Source organism: Arvicanthis niloticus, chromosome 4, assembly GCF_011762505.2.
Source record: "Arvicanthis niloticus isolate mArvNil1 chromosome 4, mArvNil1.pat.X, whole genome shotgun sequence".
NCBI lineage: Eukaryota > Metazoa > Chordata > Mammalia > Rodentia > Muridae > Arvicanthis > Arvicanthis niloticus.
In genome coordinates this window covers 57,200,201-57,222,702 of record NC_047661.1, presented here as the reverse complement: position 1 = coordinate 57,222,702, position 22,502 = coordinate 57,200,201, and positions in this window count along the sequence as shown.

Below are 22,502 nucleotides of genomic sequence, written 5' to 3'. Positions count from 1 at the left end.
GGAGGGACTCTAAAAGTTTGTCAGGAAATCACTTTTCATACACACATAATTCTAGTACATTAAAATACTTATAACATGCATCTTTTTCACACAGACATATGAAATATTTGCAGCAGGGCAACCACCTCATGTTGCATACACCTGAGAATGTTAGTTTTTATTGTGAAGAATTCCCACCCAGGCCCTCAAATCATGTATCAAGCTGTCTATCTATTGATCAGCCTACACATGTTTTCATCTGGCACAATAGCAAAGGTGAATTACATTTTCTCAGGCAGTAGGACACACACATTCAATCTCGGTCAGGGAAGATATTACAATTGATCCCTTTCACACAGAGAATAGTTTTTCAACTTTTAATTTTGAACCCATATTACACTACCCTGTCCCCATACCATGCATATGTTTCTAACACTGGTTTCTAAATCACATCTGTATAATGCTTAGTCTTGGGACCTGGTCACCATACAGGATGATCAACACAATAGAGAGTAGTACCTAAAATATTCTCAGTCACATTTGGAGTCCTTGAGATATGTACCACATCAAAAGAAAAGTAAAGTCTTGAAATAAAGATTTTAAAATAAGTTGGTAGGCTGCACATAATAAAACATTGTATTTAAAGTAGTATTTTAGTAAATTACAGAAAACAAAACAACAGTATATCAAAAGCAATTCCTAGTGCCCATTCTAGGCTTTGAAAAAAAAAACAAAACAAAACAATGAAAACCTACTGAAGAGTTCACTTTCAGTCCAAATCTAGTGTTTTATGCATCCATATAGTTGGGTCACGGAGTTGACTAACTGAAGGATAAAATTCCCAAAGCCACCTATAATCTTAAGATTTTCTGTCATCCTACTGTAGTTGGTAGCAGTTTACAGAGAACGATACTTTCTCACCGGTTCACTGTACAGCAAATAAGCTTCCTATGCATGCATCAGTATTGAAATTCTTACTTCATAAATTAGTAAAATTGCACTTTAGGTATTTTCTTGTCAGTTTGGTTTATAATGTTCAGAAAAGAAAAACAAATGCTATGGAAACAAAATATTTCAAATAAAACACTCATTGAAATATACCAAACAGAAAACCATTGTATTCTATAGCACTTTTTTACTGACTCCTCAAAAGGCATAAAATCCCTTAGCTTCGATGTTAATAGTTCTATATGAATATTGAAAATTCTATCCAGGGCTGAGAAGTAGCACAGTTTCAGAGCAGTTGTCTAACATTTAAGAGACTTGGGTCTATTTCCTAATAATGACACTCTACCACTTTGTGTGCCCCAGAAAAAAGGAAGAAACAAGCATTTCTAGGCTAATAAAATAGTTTAGCAGGTAATTAATTATACTTTCCATTAAGTCTTAGGACACAAGTAGTAGAACAGTGAAGAGACTCCCATTAGTTCCTCATGTCTCTCTCTACCTACACATGTTCTAGAGAGCCATACCCTAGACCCCATGGTGAGTGCATAAGTAACTATGTCAATAAATTAATTAATAAATATGCTTTTAAGTTAAAAGTATTATGCAGATCAAATCATTGCATTTTATGTGTCTTCTATGTTTCTCTATTTTCTTATTGTAAGAGACTTGTTCATTTTTCCATCACCCAGGACTTTATTCTGGAATGTTCGACTTATTTTCACAGTAATTCCTACCTTCCTTAACTAGCCTCTTAGCAACACATTATTTATTTTTGCCGTGTTTCCATTTCTTCTTTTAGTGGCAAGGAATTTGTGCCCTAAAAATTAGCTCAATATACTACCACCAAAAACTCATAAAGACCTATGTGTTCACTTTTATATACATATTTTGTCTTCAAAGTGGCATAAAATGTCTATACTATGATTATTTATACAATAAACCAGAATTATATGCATTAATAAAGACAACATAGTTGATTATAACTTTTACTCTCTGTGAATCATTTCTTGGCTATTTCTATGATACAAAACAAAGTTTCTTCTCTTTTTCCCTCTAATTAAATTAGCCTAGTTCATAAACATGAAAATTATTTTTCTGTAATATAAAATGTAAATTCACTAATAAGAAATTCAATGTTTATATACATTTGTTTTACCTTTGATTTCTGGTTTAATCGCAATATACCAGGTTATTTCAACTAAGTGCTAAATAACCTTAAAAGTATACTTTATTTGTAGTAGGAACATTATAAAGTGTGGATAGGAATGTCTATCTCTTTCTGAAATCGCAAAAAAATAAATAAATAAATAAAAACCAGCATGTTTAATGAAACAGTATGACAGAGGCTGCAAGGAGGCTAAATTCGGTCCTGAAAATCTCACACATCAGTGACAGGTGGCAGAAAACTGGATGTGAAGACAAAGATAGCTGCACTCCTTACTTAAAAAGAATAAAATTTATCTTTTGTTTAACAAACTGCTAGCTTAGTCTCCAGACTTACATGAGCTTTCTAGAAGAGACGCATCATAAAGAAGTAACTACTATGAACTTAGTGGAACATAAGTCCTTGTTATATGTTGGAGCATCTTCTGGGTATATGCCCAAGAGTGTTATAGCTGGATCCTCAGATAATGCTATGTCCAGTTTTCTGAGGAACCGCCAGACTCATTTCCAGAGTGGTTATACCAGCTTGCATTCCCACCAACAATGAAGAAGTGTTCCTCTTTCTCCACATCCTTGCCAGCATCTACCATCACTGGAATTTTTTATTTTAGCCATTCAGACTGCTGTGAGGTGGTATCTCAGGGTTGTTTTGATTTGCATTTCCCTGATGACTAAAGATGTTGAGCATTTCTTAAGGTGTTTCTCGGCCATTCAAATTTCCTCAGTTGAGAATTCTTTGTTTAGCTCTGTACCCCACTTTTTAATAGGGTTATTTGGTTGTCTGGAGTCTAATTTCTTGAGTTCTTTGCATATATTGGATATTAGCCCTCTATCGGATCTAGGATTGGTAATGATCTTTTCCCAATCTCTTGGTTGCCATTTTGTCTTATTGAGATTGTCTTTTGCCTTGCAGAAGCTTGGCAATTTTATGAGGTCCCATTTGTCAATTCTTGATCTTAGAGCATAAGCCATTGGTGTTCTGTTCAGGAACAGAACACCAATGTTTCCCCTGTGCCTAAGTATTCGAGGGTCTTCCCCACCTTCTCTTCTATTAGTTTCAGTATATCTGGTTTTATGTGAAGGTCCTTTATCCACTTGGACTTGATAGCAGCCTTATTTATAATAGCCAGAAGCTGGAAAAAACCCAGATGTCCCTCAACAGAGGAATGGATACAAAAAATGTGGTACATTTACACAATGGAGCTATTAAAAACCCAGCTATTAAAAATAATGAATTTGAGAAATTTTTAGGTAAATGGATGGAACTAGAAAATATCATCCTGAGTGAGGTAACCTAATCACAAAAGAACACACATGGTATTTACTCACTGATAAGTGGATGTTAGCTCAAAAGCTTGAAATAGCCAAATTCAACTAACTGACCACATGAAGCTCATGAAGAAGGAAGACCAAGTGTGCATGCCTCGGTCCTCCTTAGAAGGAGTGACAGAATGCTCAAGAGAGCAAATATGGTGACAAAGTGTGGGACAGAAAGTCAAGGAGGGGCCATCGGGAGACCACTCTACCTTGATATCTGTCCCATGTGCAGTCACCAAAGATAGACGCCGATATGGATATCAGGAAGCGCATGCTGACAGGAGCCGGATGCAACTGTCTGAAGGTCTGCAGGAGTCTGACATATACAGAGGTGGATGCTCGCAGCAACCCATTGATCTGATCAAGGTTTTCCAATGAAGAAGTTAGAGGTCTGAAGGAGCTGAAAGGGTTGGTGACCCCAAGAGGAGAGCAACAGTGCCAGCCAACCAGAGCTCCCTAGGGTTTAAATCACCAGCCTGGGAGCACAAAGAGAGGCGCCCTTGACTTCAGCTGTATATTTAGGGGAGGATGGCCTTGTCAGGCATGGGTGGGAAAGGAGATCCTTGGTCCCAAGAAGGCTGAACACCGAGTGGGGAGGAATTCGAGGGTGGGGAGGGGGGAGGTGGGTAGGTGGGGACACACCCTTGTGGAGACAGAAGGAGGGATGGAATAGGGGTTCCTGGGTGGTGGGGGGAATGGGGTAAGTGGATAACATCTGAAATGTAAACATAACATCCAATAAAAAATATGAAAAAAACAACAACAACAACAAAAAAAAAACCCAAACAAACAAACAAAAAAGAAGTAACTGAGAAACCAGAGTGACTGCAAAGTCATTAAACATGCTTCTTTACTACCAAGCTGTGTGTTGGTAAGCATGGTTACAGAAATGATTATTAGCATCCCTGTATCTGCACATACTTAACAACAGTAAGAGCTGACACCTGAATCTCCAACGTCAGAGTCTCTGGATCCGTTTCCCTCCACCCCCCAGCAGTTTCTCACTTATTGGCCCTACAATAGGGTTTCAGATATGTTTGGAGTTGACATTTGTAAGTACATAAGGACTGAATTCATTCTTTGACCTACAGATAGGGTAGGTTTCCTGGATACCATTGTTAAAGGAACCTTTTAAAATCCAGTGTCTGTCTATTTTTTGACACTTTGGTCAAAACAGTACTTGTAGCAGCATGGGTATTGTTGTTGGGAGAGATCTCTGTTTTATTCCACCTGTCTACATGTCTGTTATTTTGTTGTTTTCTCCCTCTATTATTGCTATGAAAAATGTATTAATTACTATAGTTTTAAAACATAATTTGGGATTAGACATTGTGATATTTCTGATGTTTCTCTTTCACTTAGAATTGCTTTGACTGGGGCCTTTTGTTTTTAGTCACAAATTTTAGAACATTTTTTTTTCAGTTCTGATCAGAATATAGTAAAATTTTGATGCATCTAATTTTTACATCATTTCCAATAATATAATAATTTTTATAATAGTAAATCTTTTGATCAACAAACATGGAATGTTTTTCCAACTTTTAGGATTGTCTTCAGTTTCTTTGTAGTTGTAGTTTTATTTTGAAAGAAGTCATCTATCTATTTTCTAGGTACATTTCTAGACAGCTTTTGTTTCAAAATTAATCTTAATGAAATGTTTATTGGTTTACTTGTTAGCAGTTGACTATTGGTGCATATATATGAAAACCATTGCTTTCATGTGGATTTCATAACCTTTTCAATTATTGGTATACTGGTCATATCATGTAGTAAGTGGAACCTAGATTTCCATCAACAAATGAATGAGTAGAGAAATGTGGTACACATACATAATGGAATTTAATTCATCAATGAGGGAAAATTAAATCATGAAATTTTCAGAAAAATAGAAGGAACTAGAAATTATTGTGTTCAACACAATGACCCAAAATTGGAAAGTAAAACACCTTATGCTTTTCCTTTGAATGAAAGAAACTGCAGCTTCAGCTGGACCTTCTTCAAGGTTAATAATTAATTGGAACTTCAATGGCTATTGAGAGATTTAAAAGTGTGAGATCTGTATCCTAATTACAATTTATCTTAGGCTATCTTTAGCCTCCTAAACAGCTATTCCTTGCTTAGCTTTGCAGGACCTAATATTCTTTGGGTCACACATAAAAAACTATTTAAAATATACACAGAAGCCCACAGTTCCTACTAACCTAAACTCTAAGAAGGCACTTGGTAGCATCTGAGGGCTCTAGTGGAAGTTTCCTAGCCTTTCTTCAACCTACATATTCAACGTTACCACCATTTTATTTAAAAATTGACTGAGTTATAGTTACTGTGAAAATATCAAACAATTACCACACTACAGCATGAAATATGAGGTAACATGGGCATGAAATCTGTGTTGCCAGGCAATTTTCACACAAGATTGGTTCTTGATAATTCAAGCAAAATTTTAAACCCCTTTGAGGTGAAAGTCATGGTTTTTTGTCAGGACAGTCCTCTCACATTGCCTGTAGACAAAGTGTTCATATCTGTGTGAGTGAGTGTCTGTGTGAGAGTTTGTGATTGTGTGTGTGTGAGAATGTGTGTGTAAAACTACAAAGGAGACCATTAGAGAATAAAAATAAAAAACATAAAAAGAATGGAATCAGTGGGAGGTTAATGAAATATATAAAATTTATACCCACAAACAGTATTTGTTTGAACATACAAAGGGTACCTTATAAAGAGGATTGGAATACCATAGAGATGAATGGCAGAGGGATACATATGTGTGTGTGTGTGTGTGTGTGTGTGTGTGTGTGTGTGTGTGATGAACATATATCATATGTATGATGAAGATGTCAAAGTTCAACACATTGTTTTTTACACCAGCTTAAATATGTACTTAAGGAAGAAAAAGATAAATACAATATGGAGCAGTTGAAGTGAAAGGATTAGAGGTCCTTTTACAGTAAGGTTTTTTTTTTTTTTTTTTTTTTTTTTTTTTCTCCTTGGGAAGTAATTCAATCATGGGACCAGTTGGAAAAGTTATTTGGAACAGTTATCATTTAGATTAGACAGGGAATAGACAACAGTGTGAAGAGTATACCAAATATTAACATGTATAAGGTCCTATTTGTGGAAGAAAGACTAACAGTTCTTTTTTTTTAACTTAAAAATATTTAAATGCGAATGAGAAAAGAAAAAGAGTTATGAAGAGACACCAGGTAATAAACCTAGAGAATCAAATCAGACTGTTATTTTAAAGATGCATTGACCTCAGACTAGAAACAAATATATGTGTTACATTAAGGAAGGGGTATTAGCCAAGTTATCAAAAAGTTACCCCATGAGAATAACATTATTCTCAGTCAGTGATTCATACCTTTAATCCCAGCACTTGGGAAACACACACCTATGATTCCAACTCTTGGGAGGCAGAGTAATTTAAATTTAAAGCATCTTGCCAGAGTCAGGATGGAATTCAAAGTGAATGTCGTTTGTTATTTAAAAAGAAATACACTTAAATCTCGATATTATATATAATGTTAAAGAGAAGTATAGTGGTGTTCAGACACAGATACTAAGTTGTATTTAGTTTCAAAATTTCATAAGAATTTTTAAAATTTCAGTTGAAAGATAATACTTTTTCTGTTACCAAAAATGCATTTTACCCTAGGAAAGATATAACTTGTCAAAAAAGGAAAATCCAGAATTAGGCTAGGGACAGGGTTTTGTTTTTGTCTTTTCAGGAGAACAAAAACATTCAACTAAGGAAGCCAGAGGCCAGTGAACAAGTAAAACATCTGAAAAAAAAAGAGATCATCAAGAGAAAATGTCTCAAGAAAATAGAGTAAATTGGCCACACAGTATCAGCCACTTCTAACTCTTGCCTTTCTTCCCACCATGCAGCTGTCCTGCCCATGACAGATTCTAAAATTCTTGTCTCTGCTCCCCTCTACAGACATAAATGGCAAATGGTCTTTTTGTGGGCCAAATTCAATTAAAAATTAAGCTGACTTTGAGGTTGGAGTTTGACTCTCTCATTTTCTAAATGTACATTGTCTTGTTAAAAGAAAATCCCAAATCTCCATCTTGTATAAGAAGAGCTACCTGATATGGGATAGAAGAAGACAAAAAAAAAAATAATAAGGGACTATTCTTTTGCCACAAATATCAAAATATTTTGGTCTTCATTTGACTTGACTTTCTAAAAGTTTCTCAAGATATAAATATTATCTCCCAATCTATAAGAATATTATCTACATATAAACTTTCTATCATGACATTTATTGTCATACAAAAGTACTAGTTCTAGAAATAAGCTTCATCTTGCTTCCTGTATGTGTTTTCAAATTTGAGTCTGAAGAAAGTAACTAGTAGCAAAGTTTATTTACCACAGATGTACTTAGTATATTATTGTCTTCAAATATTTTGAAGATTTGTTGACTATTTATCTGGATTTCATTCATTCACGAAATAATGCTCTGAAAAAAATAATGTGCATTGTGATAAATTGAGAAATTATGTTGATGACAATTAAGAGTCATTAAAGACCTAAGCAAAAAACTTTTCCCTCTTTTCTTTCTTGGAGGCTGGCCAAAGGCTATGGCACAAATACAGGCTCCATCTTTTATTCCCAGGAACAAAGTACCTCTATTCCTATAACCAAATGCCTCTGGGACATTCTTTTTAAAGGGACAGGAGTACATAGGAACTTCAGTTTCTGCCTTCTAGGGACAGCTCCATGCCTGTTACATTACAAAAGGCAAAATTCTATCAGTTCTTCAATAATAAATTCAATCACTGAAATGAAAACTTCTACCAACTGTTGACACTTGATGACTGAAAGATTGAATCTACAGATTCTTGAAAAAATATAAAGGAAACCAAACCACAGTGAGAAAACATTTATCCAGTGCAAACACTAGGATTGTTTGCTGAGTCCAGGTTGTTGACTCCAGCTCTGTGTACTGTAAGTACAGATGTTTCTATTTGTTTGTCTCTGTACATGTTTTTATGCTTTCAAATTCAAAAGCTCTTTGGAATTTAGTGAAAAAATGAAAAGATATGTGGAATCCTTTATATCAGGATAAAAATTGCCATTTAATAATACTACTTGCACAAAATGATTACATCTGTGAGTACCACTCTAACAGTTACTTAAATAAATAAGAAGCTGGAATCTAAAAATGGATTTTGAATAGTCTGGTTTTCACAAGTGTATGCAGTATGAGATATTTTACATGACATTTCAGTGTGTAAACCTTGTTCAAATAAATTATTAACATAAATCTTGTGCTTTGCTTTTGTGGTTTATTGAGGGATGGCCTGACCTTTGCAACATATCAAAGAGAATCCCAATTCTTTGCATTTTATTGCAATAATATGAATTTTTAAGCTTGCTTTGAACTAACTGCCTCAGAGTCACTAGTGATAGCTACATTAACAACAGTGGCAACTATTTTATGAAGCTACTGGTAACTTCTGACAAGTGGCTTAACTTCTCTTATTTCTCCTGCAACAGGTAATTATTAAGCAATCCTCAGACTTCAAGGCCAGCCACCAACCCCCATTGTTGTCACTGATGAATGTCACTTAACAACTTGCTTATGTCAATTCTCATCAGTTTCATCACATGAAGTTACGAATCTAAATGTGAATATTTCTAACTGGAAGATAATTTGCCTGGCAGTAATATTTTCAAATTTATTTTTTTTTTAATTTGTGAGCCCTATTTGTTTTCTTTTCCCCTTTATAAAATATATTTTTCTCCTCCAATATATTCTGATTACAATTCTGCCGCCCTCTTCCTTCCTCCAAGCTCATCCCACCTCCCCTTCCATCCAGATCCAGTTTCTTCTGTCTTTCATTAGAAAAGAGTAGGCTTCCATGTCTCCTACAACATACTAGTGCCAAAATAACGTTCGTTTTGTACGTGTCCAAATGAATTGTCTGTTCTTCTCTCACTGCTTTTACTGTATCATCTCAAAAAATTATTCAAGGTGCACACATTATTAAATGGCCACATTTCAGATTCATCAACTATTTGAACACTTTCTTGCATTCATGTTGTTTGCATTTCTCTGTTGAGATATCTTTTATGAATACTTTTTTCTTTTCATTTTTTAAGGTGCTGGTTTCTGATTTTACCCTAGGTCTCTGTTTGTTAATTACCCAAACAGTGTTGGGTGTAATTTTCTTGTCATTGAGTGTGCCTTAAGCCTAAACAGACATTTGTTCTTTATTCAGACAGGCTTTGTGACACCATTGCACTGGTGTATATTTCAGGAAAGGCAGCATTGTAGATTAAAGGTTTTCTGTATGGGTAGATAAAGCTTCTCTATTGGTAGACTGCAGAGTACCTTTCTATACCAAAGATATTAGAACACAGGGAGAAAGATTCTATGTAGACACCAGGTCAGCCTCCCCATGTTCAGCTACCCTTTGAAAATGTATTCTATGTATTATTTGCCAAGTACTTGCTTAGAATGGCTCACGACTACTTCCAGTAGACAGAATTTTTTATCTTGAGAAGTTAGTCATCACACCTTCAAATTAACTTAAATAAGCAATACCAGCATCAAAACAAAATGAAACAAAAACCAAAAATCAAAACCAAAAACTACCAAAAATGTTAAATTTTCTTGGTACCATTGAACTTTTTTTTTTTAATTTACATTTTAGATGTCATCCCCTTACCCCATTTCCCCTCCCTAGCAAAACCTCTATCCCATCCCATCTCCTCCTTTTTTCTTTTATACCATTTTAATTACATACAAGTGTTAAAATCAGTTCTAGGTTGAGGGACAAGCAATACGATAGATGCAAATAGTCAAGAAACAAGCAAGATAATAAAAATAAATAGTCAAAGAACAAGCAAGGCATTAAACACAATTATATTAAGGGCTTATCAGGATGACCAAAATATCTGAGCCTACTTCCTTTTCCTAGCCCAAAGTAATTTTCATGTTTGAAGCCTACTTTCTTGTTCTAGCCTAATATTTAGATTCCTGCCTGAAATTACTTTTTTTTTGTTCTAGCCTAATGCCAGATTCCTGCCTGAAGCCTACTTCCTTGTCCTTGGCCAACATCATATTCCTGCCAAGCGACCCATTTCCTTGTCCTTGGCCCATGTCAGATTCTTGCTGAATTTAATCTATCATAAAATAGAATGTTTTGAAACATGATAATTTTAAATTTTTCATTAAGGTTTATAATCTGTTTGTCAGTAGATATGATTTGTGCAAATGAGTCTGCTCTATTATTTTAAATTTAAAGTACATACATAGCTGACAGAGTTCAATTTTTATCATAAATATGAATTTGTGGTAATCAGTCATTGACCATTACAAATTGGAAAGGTCAGTGTATACCAATACAAAGATGTGTCATGCCCCATCCATGGTTGTTATTCTTTCTTTAAATATCAACAAAGCAGAATTTATGAAGATTGACATGTTGATTTAGCCTTGACCTAAGAGCATCTCCAAAGATTTTAAATTTAATGTAATGCAAATTCTCTTTCATAAAAGAGAATGTGATTGGCATTTCAAAGGGCAATGCAAAAATAAATGTCCGTATATCTTGGGACTTTTATTATTCCATAGTGGGTAAAAATTTTGTGTAAATAATTATGTCTTTAATAATTTAAAGTTAATAAATTCTTGTACACAAACATGAGGTGCTAAAAGCATATAATAAAGATTAGAGGAGGAGTGGGAGTCTATGCAAATTACTTCAAGAATGATCATGAGGGAGGAACCGAAGGAAGAATAGAGAACAAATACGTAGAGATGGGGGAAAGGATAAGGTGTCTGCAAGTAAATAAAGTGTACAGCATCAAGAGAAGTGAAGAGTAAGGTCATAAGGTGTACGCAATTCTATTAAGAGTTCAAAATAATGGCTTCAGGCATAAAACTTTTACTAGCAAAACTATTCAAAAATTCTTTTGTAATGTTCACTTTTAACTACTGTAAACCATTATTGAGATATAAAATTCAGTACATGCTCATTGTTCTCACAGAACCATGGCTTCTCCAAAACATATCTATTAAAGCTCACAATTGTTATAGTAGTAGGGAAAAAAAAACCCACAATATTAAACTTTTTTTCTGTACTTTAAAACTTGCCTCTTATCAGTTTATTTGCAAATGAATGTTTTATAATGGTCTCTAAGGAACATGAAATACCTGTGCTCTTTGTCTTTCACAGGTGAGAAGCCACAAGTACTCTTACCATAATTTCACTGGAGCCTTTGCCAGCCTTTCAAGCAAGTAAAAAGAATTTGAAGTGCTGTGATATTCATCACTTAGCCTGAGTTTAATGTGTATAACATTGAAAGAAACATGCGCAATTAACTTGAGGTTGTCTAAAAAAATAAAGAAAGAAAGAAGAAAATTAAGAGGCCCTTGTTATAACTCAGCAATTTGCCTAGCATAGGCTATTTTACCGAAACTTGCATTTTGTATGATTTCTTTGATTCAAGGAGTTTTACTTAAACACATACATTTATATTTCTGTTCATTTGGAAATATTTTCTTAATTTTCTCTGTAAACAAGGAAGTTGACACCAAAGTGAATCACTACTTTCAAATAATGATGAATCTGCTTTCAGTGGTCCAGCATAATCTACAAACTGGTTTGTAAACAACAGAAATTCAATTCCACACTGGGAAGCTGTAGAGTCAGGAAAAGTTCCCCTAAATGTTACTATCCCATCAGGTTTACCTACATCCAGCTGAGTGTTCACATGAAAAAAGAAACGAAATTTATTTAAGAATTCTAGTTCCATTCAGAATATCAACCATTATGTGTTGACCTATCTCTTCAAGTCTCATCTCCTAATCCAATTAACTTGAATTTTAAGATTCCAACATAAATTGCAAGCAGATACATTCAGACTTCACATGGAGCACATATGACTCAAACATCATTGCTATGTTTTAGTTATTATGAGAAATGTATAAGAATTTATGTCACAAAATGACAATACTTAAGCATCACCCTTGTATTTGTATCTGCATGCAATCACTATAAGAATATGAGAGATTATTTTGAATACATGATTATACATATCATAAAAATTTTAAAGTTAGTTGAGGTTTTGAATGGTCTCAATAAATGACTCTGCATCTACTGGGCAGTTAGTATCAAGGTGGGTTATTTGGTATCTTAAAGGTAACTATGATTTGATTAGTCTACTGGATTTATGTATCACTCAAATCACAGACACAGTCAAAGTTATTCCTCATCAATAATTATTGTTACCAAGTTCTTATGCAATGCAATCTATATGCAAGGACTAATTTGGAAAACTCTTTATGGAGAAAAATCAATCTATTATTAACTTAACAATATCCTTGAATTTTTTTATGAATTTCATACAAAAATTTTATTTTTTTCCCACTCAATTGCCAAGTCTTTTTTTCTATATTTGCATTTAGGTAATATATTTAGTTAATCAGATGGTTAAGTGATAATTTTCAGTGATCATTTTGTCTTTCTTTGTGCTCCAGAAATTTTGATTAAAGAATACCAGCAAAGATATTGAAGGCTGATACAACAGGAAATAAATCTTTTAGAATCTAAAGACAGTGCTTTGCTTTAAAAACATGCATAACCCTCTACATCCCATTTGTTTATAATTCAAGCTAAAGAAGCTATTAAGGTTTGCTTAAGGCTCCTTTCCATTACACACACACACACACACACACACACACACACACACACACACGTATACAGATATACATATATGGCAGGTTTTCTATTTCTGGAAAATAAGGTGAATTAATGCATTGTCCACATTATCTAAACTCAGGAGTTAGAATATCTAAACCCTCCACTGTGGGCAAGATCCAGTACCTCCATTGTGTAACATTTGGTGCAGAACTGCCATTTGGATATAGAAGCTAAAAGTACCACTGTTAAAATATTCTGCAATGCACATCTAATCCAGAAATTACACATTTAATTTTGAAATATTCGTCCTAACCTTTACCTGAAAGGAAAGGACTCAAAGACAAAAGTGCTAGGAAATGTTTTCTTGCCAAATGTTTATGTTCCAAGGAAGTCACTTTACAGGGAAGAGGGATTTTGATAAGCTTTTTAGGGAAAAAAATCAATCTTTTATTGACCAAATAATATTCTTGATTTTTCTGAATTTCAAACAGAAAATTAATATTTCTTCCAGTTCAATTGCCAAAACTGTTAACCTATAACACACTGTATTTGTATTGAGAAATTATCAAAATTATCAATAATTCACTGTTTAAAAAATAAGACTACTGTTGGTCCTCCTGAAACTGAGCTTCTACATAGGAAACTACATTCTGTTTGGCATGTAATTGAACTAATTCCTAAGATAATGGATGAAAATACATTTAAATTTTTAGAAAATTTAAAGCATCTATGTTTTAGTGATCCACAAATAACCAAACCATTAAACTACTTAATTAGTTATATTTAACTCCATGGCTGGAGTCACAATGCTCCTCCACTTTCCTGTGCTCCTCCATTATCCTATGCCCCTCCATTCTCCCTTTCTGCTCATTTTTAAGCTATGAAAACCTGAATATCCAAAGTTGAACAGATTCTCCCGTTATCATTCATTCGTACATATGAAACACCTCTATTCCAGCATCACTGTTGCAAAGCCCTGGGATACATATTTTTGTTTCCTGTTTTGCCAGCAGGAGTTTAGCAACATAAAAGAAATAGGTACATGTTTCTTTATTTGAAATACTCAAACACAGAAGATGTAATTGTTAAGGAGAATGTTGGAAAAGAAGGGAGGATCCCTCAATTCTGTGCCTTGTTGGGAAAAATTCAGGAAGACACAAAGACAGAGATAATAAAATTGATTAAATCAAAAGATACATCCAGGTAGAAGCAACCTTTCCAGGTAAGATCCTGATGCTCATTGGACTTGGGGTTCTACTTTCCTTCTACCCTGCTCACTCTTGCCTAGATCACACTTTCTCCATTCTTATTCCTACATTTAAAATATGCTCCCTCCCCTGTGTTTGCTTAGATACACTTTAAATTTAAAGTTTGATATTTCTTTTAGAGATCACTGAATGTCTTGTGGTTGACCTAATGATTTCATGTGGATTAGGAAGTTTTATCATTCCAAAGTTAACAAATCCTGTTATTTTTAAAATAAAAATTCAGGATAACTGAGGGTCACTACCAAAGTAGTGTCATTTAAGTATAACATCCAGACATTGTGGTTTGAATTTGTGGTTTTCAACAGGGCACTTCATTTGAGATGTTAATGTAATGTGAAATTATACAACTTCTCCCTTTTTTTTTAATCTCTCTCTCTCTCTCTCTCTCTCTCTCTCTCTCTCTCTCTCTCTCTCTCTCTCTCTCCACAGCCACAGGCAACTGAGTGGACACGATGGTGACTCTGTGATTCTGCTTAATTTTATCTGGTCCTTAGCCAGTTCCAGAGAACGTTAAGAGGCTACCTTAGTCAATAATCACAACAATTTCTTCTAAGTACTTTAAAGAAGTTAATTATACTCATAAAGGCAAAACCTTCAAAATCAAACCTAGGGTTATCCCTTTGATTTAGAAGCCCTGGATCTTTTGTTTTGATCAAATATCACATATTTTTTCTGCTAGCTCATGAAACAAAATCTAATTAAAATAGATTTTTTTTACTGTTTTATTATTTACTTTACATCCTGATCACAGGTTTACATCTCTCTGCTCCTTCCAGCCACCCCTCCCCACTTCTTCTTTCTCAGGTTTCTCTCCTTTCTCTTCACTGGAGGGAAAGTATCCTATGGACATCAATCTACCTTCCATATGAAGTTTCAGTAAAACTAGGCACATAATAAGCCTAGACAAGGCAGCCCAGTTAGAACAAAGGGACTCAAAGGCAGGGAACAGAATCACAGACAACTCTTACTCCAGTTAAGGGCCCTACATGACGACCACACTGCATATCTGCTATAAATGTGTAGGGGACCTAGATCCATCCCATGCATGCTCTCTGGTTGGTAGTTCAGTATCTGTGAGCCCATATAGGCCCATATTAGTTGATTGTGTAGGTTTTCTTGTAGTGTCCTTCAATCCTACCTCCTCCTCTGGCTCCTTCAATCCTTCCTCCCCCTCTTATACAAGATTCCCTGAGCTCCAATTAATGTTTGACTCTGGGTCTCTATATGTTTGCCTGCCAGTCTTTTCATCAGCTGCTGGATAATGCCTCTCAGAGAATAGTTACCCTAGGTTCCTGTCTGCAAGTATAGACTATCATTAGCAGTGTCAGGTGAGCTCCCTCTCATGGATGTCAAGTTGGGACAGTCATTGGTTGGCCATTCTATCAATTTCTGCTCCATTTTTACCCCTGAACATCCTGTAGGCAGGACAAATTGTAGGTTGAAGGTTTTATGGATGGACTGCTGTCCTTATCCCTCCATTGGAAGTCTTGCCTGGTTACAGGAGAGGGCCATTTCCAATTTCATATCTTCTATTGCTAGGAATCTTAGCTTGGGTCACACTCACAGGTTCCTGGGAATTTTCTTTGTACTAGGTTTCCTTGTCACCCAACCAGTACCCTCCTTCCATTCACCCCTGATGTCTATCTCCTTATTACTTAACTTTATTAAGTCTGTGGATTATAGCAAGGTTATCCTGTACTTTTTGGCTAATATCCACTTATAAGCGAATGCATGCCATGTGTGTCTTTCTGGAAATGGGTTACCTCACTCAGGATTATATTTTCTACTTCAATCCGTTTGCCTGCTAATTTTCTGATGTCCTTATTTTTAATAGCTAGATTCTAGTAAATTTTGAAAGTGTACAAAGTTTTATTTTTCCATTCTTCATTTGAAGCCTATCTAGGTTGTTTTAAATTTCTGGCCATTACCAACAAAGCAATGAATATAGTTTAAGCAACTGTCCTTGTAGTATGCCCACAGTATTGTCTTTTTGGTATATGCCTACAGTATTGAGGTATAACTATTCCCAACTTTCTGAGAAACTGCCAAATTGATTTCCAAAGTGGTTGTATAAGTTTACACTCCCCATCAGCAATGGGAAAATGTTTCCCTTGCTCCACATTCTCACCAGAATAAGCAGTCACTTGAGATTTGATCTTAGTCATTTTGATGGGGGAAAGATGGAATCTCAGAGTAATTTTAATTTGCCTTTCCCTGATTACTAAAGATGCTGAACATTTCACTATGTGCTTCTCCACCATTAGAGATTCTTTGACAAGAATTCTTTGTTTAGCATTGTACACCATTTTTAATTCAGTTATTTAGTTTGTTGGTGTCTAATTTCTTTGTTTCTTTACATATTTTGTATATCAGGTCTCTGTCTGATATAGGGTTGGCGAAGGTCTCTTTTCATTCTATAGGCTGCCAGTTTGTCTTATTGATGGTTTCCTTTGCATTAAATATATTTTTCAGTTTTCTATGGTTCTATTTTGTAATTGTTTATCTTAGTGCCTGAGCTATTGGTGTTCTGTTCAGGATGTAGTCTCCTGTACCTATATTCAAGGATAGCCCCCACTTCCTCTTCTCTCAAATTTAATGTTGATGTCTTTGATCCACTTAGACTTGAGTTTTATGTAGGGTGAGAAATATCGTTCTATTATTATTCTACAAGCAGATAGACCAGCACTATTGGCTGAAGATGCTTTCGTTTTCCTTTGTATTGTTTTGGCTTCTTTGCCAATACTATGTTTTTATTACTATTGTTCTATAGTAGAACTTGAAATCAGGAATGATGTTACCTCTAGAGGTTCTTTTATTGTATAGGATTTTTAAAGATATCCTGTTTTATTGGGTTTTTTTTGTTTAGTTTTGTTTTTCCATATGAAGTTGAATACTGTTCCTTCAAGATATGTAAAACATCGTGTTGAAACTTTGATAGGGACTGTGTTGGATTCGTAGATTGCCTTATAAGATAGCCATTTTTAGTATGTTCTTCCTACTAATCTATATGCTTAGGAGATTTTTTTTAATTTTCTGATATTATTTTTTTAAATTTCTTTCCTCAAAGATTTGAAATTCTTGTCATACAGGTCTTGGATTGAGTTGTTTCAAGATATTTTGTATTATTTGTGTCTATTATAAAGAGATTGTTTCCCTATTTTCTTTCTCAGTTTGTCATTTATATAAAGGTGGGGTACTCATTTTTTGAGTTAATTTGTTTCTAATCACTTTGCAGAAGGTGTTTATTACTTCTAGGGGTACACATAAAATTTGGTCACTTATGTATACTATCATATCATTTGCAAATAGCAGTGCTTTAATCTCTTTCTATATAATTTTTGATATTCTTTAGTTGTCTTATTGCTCTAGCTAAAACTTCAAGTGCTATATTGAATAGATATACATTAGTTGAATTGAGAGAGTGGGTACCCTTGTCTTGTTTGTTTAATAACAAATAAATATATGGTCAGCTTTTAACAACATCTAGGTACCTTAACAATATACCAACTTCTCTACCAGCCCTACCATACTGGGTGCCTTTATGGCTCCTCTTGCTGGTGTTATCACTTCTATAATGGCAACATTTAATTTATATATTACCCATTTTTTGGCTTATCAGGCTTTGTTAGCACTTGCAATGTAGTGCTACCCATGAGTCCTTCAATGTAATTGATAAGACTGTCGTCATTCAGTGATTGATGGTGTCAACCTGAATCTGAACTCCATGCCCACCTACAGCTTAGTCCTAAGGTTCTGGTTTGTAAGAAATTTTCTCATCTACTGTAACCATATTTTTAAACAAAACATTAGTATATTTGAGATCTTTCTTCTTCAAAAGAATGCTTTTGAATGGTCTTGGTTATATATTTTGGTTCTTGTCACACCAATAAGACTTTTCACATTGAAATGCAATTTCTGCTGCATACTGAGGTGTTCATTGCTGAGCAGCTTCATAGAAGGATCAACCCATCTATCCTGCACACAGGGAAACAAGTATTTTTCTTTCTTTTCAGAAATACCAGGTGGTTTATATTGTCATAGGCAAAAAGATAATCTTTCCTGCTTTACATCTGAAAATTTAAAAATTACATAGCAGAATGATGAAATATTTCCTGCAATGTATTTTCTGGCATGATTTCAAATGAGACATACTGTCTGACTTTTAATATACAGAATTAGTAATATTTATGTTGAGGTTCAATTATATATTTTATTAATCTAATTATACCTTTTTAGAAATATGAGCATATTCTTGAACTTAGAACAATAATTACATAGCTATGAATGAAATACAGTAGGGTACTTAGGAAATATTTAAATACTGTTGACATTTGTTTCAGCTAATTTACAAACAAGGTCAGTGAATATTTATCATTATTTTCTGAAGTGCTAATGTAAGTGTTTTTCTTGAATATGTTTAGCTTATAAGCATATCAATAACCATTCTAGTAAGAAAGCTTTATTCAATTATAGAAGTTAGTTAGAAAGCAATCTCATGCAAATAATTGTTTTTGTTCCTTTGTGTGTCCTTATAACACTCCTGGGCAGAATATGAAATGTAAAACATTTAATATAATTTATTAATACAAAATTTACAAGTTTATTTAGTCTTTAATTGCTACATGATTAATGTTTGTTTTCTCAGTCTTGAGTTACACAATCTACATTAAGATATTTTCTACTATAGTAAAGAAATACATGAAAATTCTCAGTAATAGCTGATAGAAGTCAATTGCAAGAAATGATATAATTTTAAACTAGAGAGTTTCTGTGGATGGAATATAGTGTAAAAAGGATCTTTTATTTAACAGATGTAATTAGTGTCTTGGAATGTTACTGCTGAATAAACTCACACTTTCTAGCTCTTTCTGAATTCTGGCTGACTGGTTCAACTCACCTGTTCTGGCCCATATTCCTCTCCAAACTGGCTTCCTTCTGCATCTGACTGAATTTCTCTGCTTGACCTCAAACTAATTCTGGACATCTGTTCTAATCTTCTGGCTCCTTATTCTATGGCTCAGCCTGTCTTCACCTGCCCTGTCTCTGTAAAACTGTACCAGTAAAGTTTCTCTCTCTCTCTCTCTCTCTCTCTCTCTCTCTCTCTCTCTCTCTCTCTCTCTCTCTCTCTCTCCTATCTTAAGTAGCCTTTTTTTCCTGTCTGTTCTTTTGAGAATTGGATGTATTCTACTTCTGGCTCATTCTGTTAAATTTTCCCTGATTCATCACTTTGTCTGTCCCTCAATTGCGCTTTACTTTCAAACATGGTTGCATCTTTCTATATACTAAATTTATTTTCATTGTTTGGGATTAAAGGTGTATACTAAAGACATGTCTGTATTCCAGCCAGATCATATTGTAGTCTAGGGCATGTCTGAGTTCCAGCTAGACCACCCAACCCTAGAAGGGTTTTGGATGTGATCCCTTGCCAGAGCATCCATGTCGCTGGATTAAAAGTTCTCTACAAGGTAGAGTTTAAAGGAAAATATTTCAAAATCATAAACATTTCATGCTGAGAAGGTGCTTAAAAGTAAAGGTGTTTGAATTACTTGTAAGAAGTATAGTAATAAAATGTGCATGCTATGTTTATACAATGAAATGAGATCAATCTACTAAAATATGGATTATTGCTAGATGTTGCATCTGGATCGATGGAATAATTAATATTTAATCTACTGTACGTTTGTGCCAATATTTCAGAATATCTCCATAATAGAACATGAGAAAATTAGGGAAAATTAACACTAAATGTATATATCATTAAATCTTCTTTTTAAAAACAATTTATTTTTCTCTTATGTATTATATCCCAACCAGAGTCTCCTCTGCCTCCATTTCTCATACCTCCTCGGTGCCCCAGATCATTCTTTTCTATTTCCCTTCAAGAAAAAGAACAGTCATCCAATATTCACCAAACATGGTGTAACAATATTAATAAGACTTGGCCACGCACCCTTATATCAAGGCTTGATGATGCAACCCAGCATGAAGAAAGGGGTCCCATGAATATGCAACAGAGTCAGAGACAATCCCTACTCTCATTGTTGCTAATCCAACAAGAACAACAAGCTACACAATCATGCTGAAGACCTAGCTCTGACCCATAAAGAAACTGTGCTTTTTGCTTCAGTATCAGTATGAGCCTTGTTTTGTTGATGCTCTGGGCCATGTTCTTGTGGTCTCTTCAACCTATATACCTCCTACAATCCTTCCTCCCCCATTCTTCACTGTTGTTCTGGCTTTGCCTGGTATGTGGCTGTGAATATTGGTGTCTGCTCCCAACAGTTTCTGGATGACAACCCTCTAGATTGTATACTTGCCACTGTTAATGTAGCATAATACAGAAACATGGATAAACGATAATGTAGACAGAGAAACAGACAGGACCTTACATCAACTGAAGTGAGAGAAAAGATCAGGATTCAGTGCAGCACTGGTACCATCAGAGTTGCCCAAAAGAACAACAAAACAAAGCAAACCTCACTTATTGCTACAGGATGGCATTTCATAAGGACATGCACTATAAAAGTAGCAGGCTCCCTCCATCCTTCTTGCAAAGCATTCTTGGGAAATTGAAAACAAATGTCACGGGACTGTTGTGGGACTCTATCTGAAATAAGCACTGCAATACCAATGAAAGTGGAAGAAAGAATTTTCCAGCAGACTGAAGGGAGGCTAGCTCCTTGAAGTCTTCTGCTATAAGTCTGGCTTATATTATCATTTTATACCCTACAGCTGCAAGGTGGGGTGGAAAAACAAGTGAGATTGTACAAAAGACAAGATGACAGTCATCAGGCTGTTAAGGGCAATACCCCATTGCTTGAGCTATTCCTCCAAGTCATTGTATTCCAGGGAAACAGTGAAGTCATGCTTTGCAAATAAGCAGTACAGGCATTGTTTAAAGTAAATAGCTAAAGAAATCATTATCCAATAAGTAGTCATTTCTACCTCATTCTATTACAGGACCATACACTAAAATTTAGCTAGCAGAACACTGCTAGACTGTGGACAATGGGTAATTAGTTCTTCAAAGACTAGTGAGATGGAACCCTTGTGGGAGGCAGAGAACACAGGAGAGTTTACATACATGGAGAGTGTCAAACAGGGTCAGAGCCAGCCCTGGCAACTGGACTCCTCAAGGAATGTCCCTAAATGTAACAGACACTTGGCACCTTCTTCTCACAAGAAACAGGTTGGTTTGATTTGTAGTAACTCTTGGCCTTACCTTCTTGACAGCTTGGAATGTGCTTCTTTGTATGATGATATTCATTACATTTCTTTTCATCTCTCACTCTCTTGTCCCCGTAGTTTTGGCTTCTACATTTTTTTCTCTCTTCTATGTTTTTTTCTGTAGTCCAGTATTAATCACTACTGTATTCTGCTATTTTGTCTTTTTCACTTGTGTCTATAATAATAAGTGAATGCTCAATATATTGCCTTTATTTTTATTGCCTTTATTTTATTTAATTTTATTTTTATTTTATTGCTAATATCATTACTTATTTGAGGGTACAGAGATAAAAAGAGTACAAGTTTAGAAAACTCCAGTGGAAATGTTTTAAACTACTTTTAATTTTCCATGTAACCAGAGACTTCCTGCATCTTTTTAAGCACCTTGCATTAGTAAGCTTAGAAAGCATCAAACAGTACAAAGGACTGAGTTTGGAGGGGAAAAAAGAAGCAAAAACAATGAAAATTCCATGAGAGCGTCACTAAACTGATAAGGAATGCTAATAACTCAGGGATGTCTGGGGGCTTTAGCACTTACTATTAGTGTTTTGGTATATTTTAGTTGCTTAGCAAAAAGAAACTTGTTCTAATCAAAACAAATATTCTAAGGAAAATTATGATTTATCAGAATATTTAAATTGACATTTAGAAAATCATCTTTGATTTCATTGTTTCAGATACTTTTATGGTAGCTTGAGATATCTCAAAAATAACATATTTGCTGTTTTGACTCTTTAAATTAATATGTATTTGTAATAAAAATGTATTCTTTTGGTTTTCAACATCAAAAAAATCATAATGATATCCAAAAAAACTCATATAACTTGTAAAAATAGATGCCTCTTGATTCACGCCTTGCCAGACATCTTTGAGTCATGTGGGCTGTTCTGTGTGGAAAAGAAAGGGCATACAGCCTGATCCCACTCAGAGATAACACTACTACAG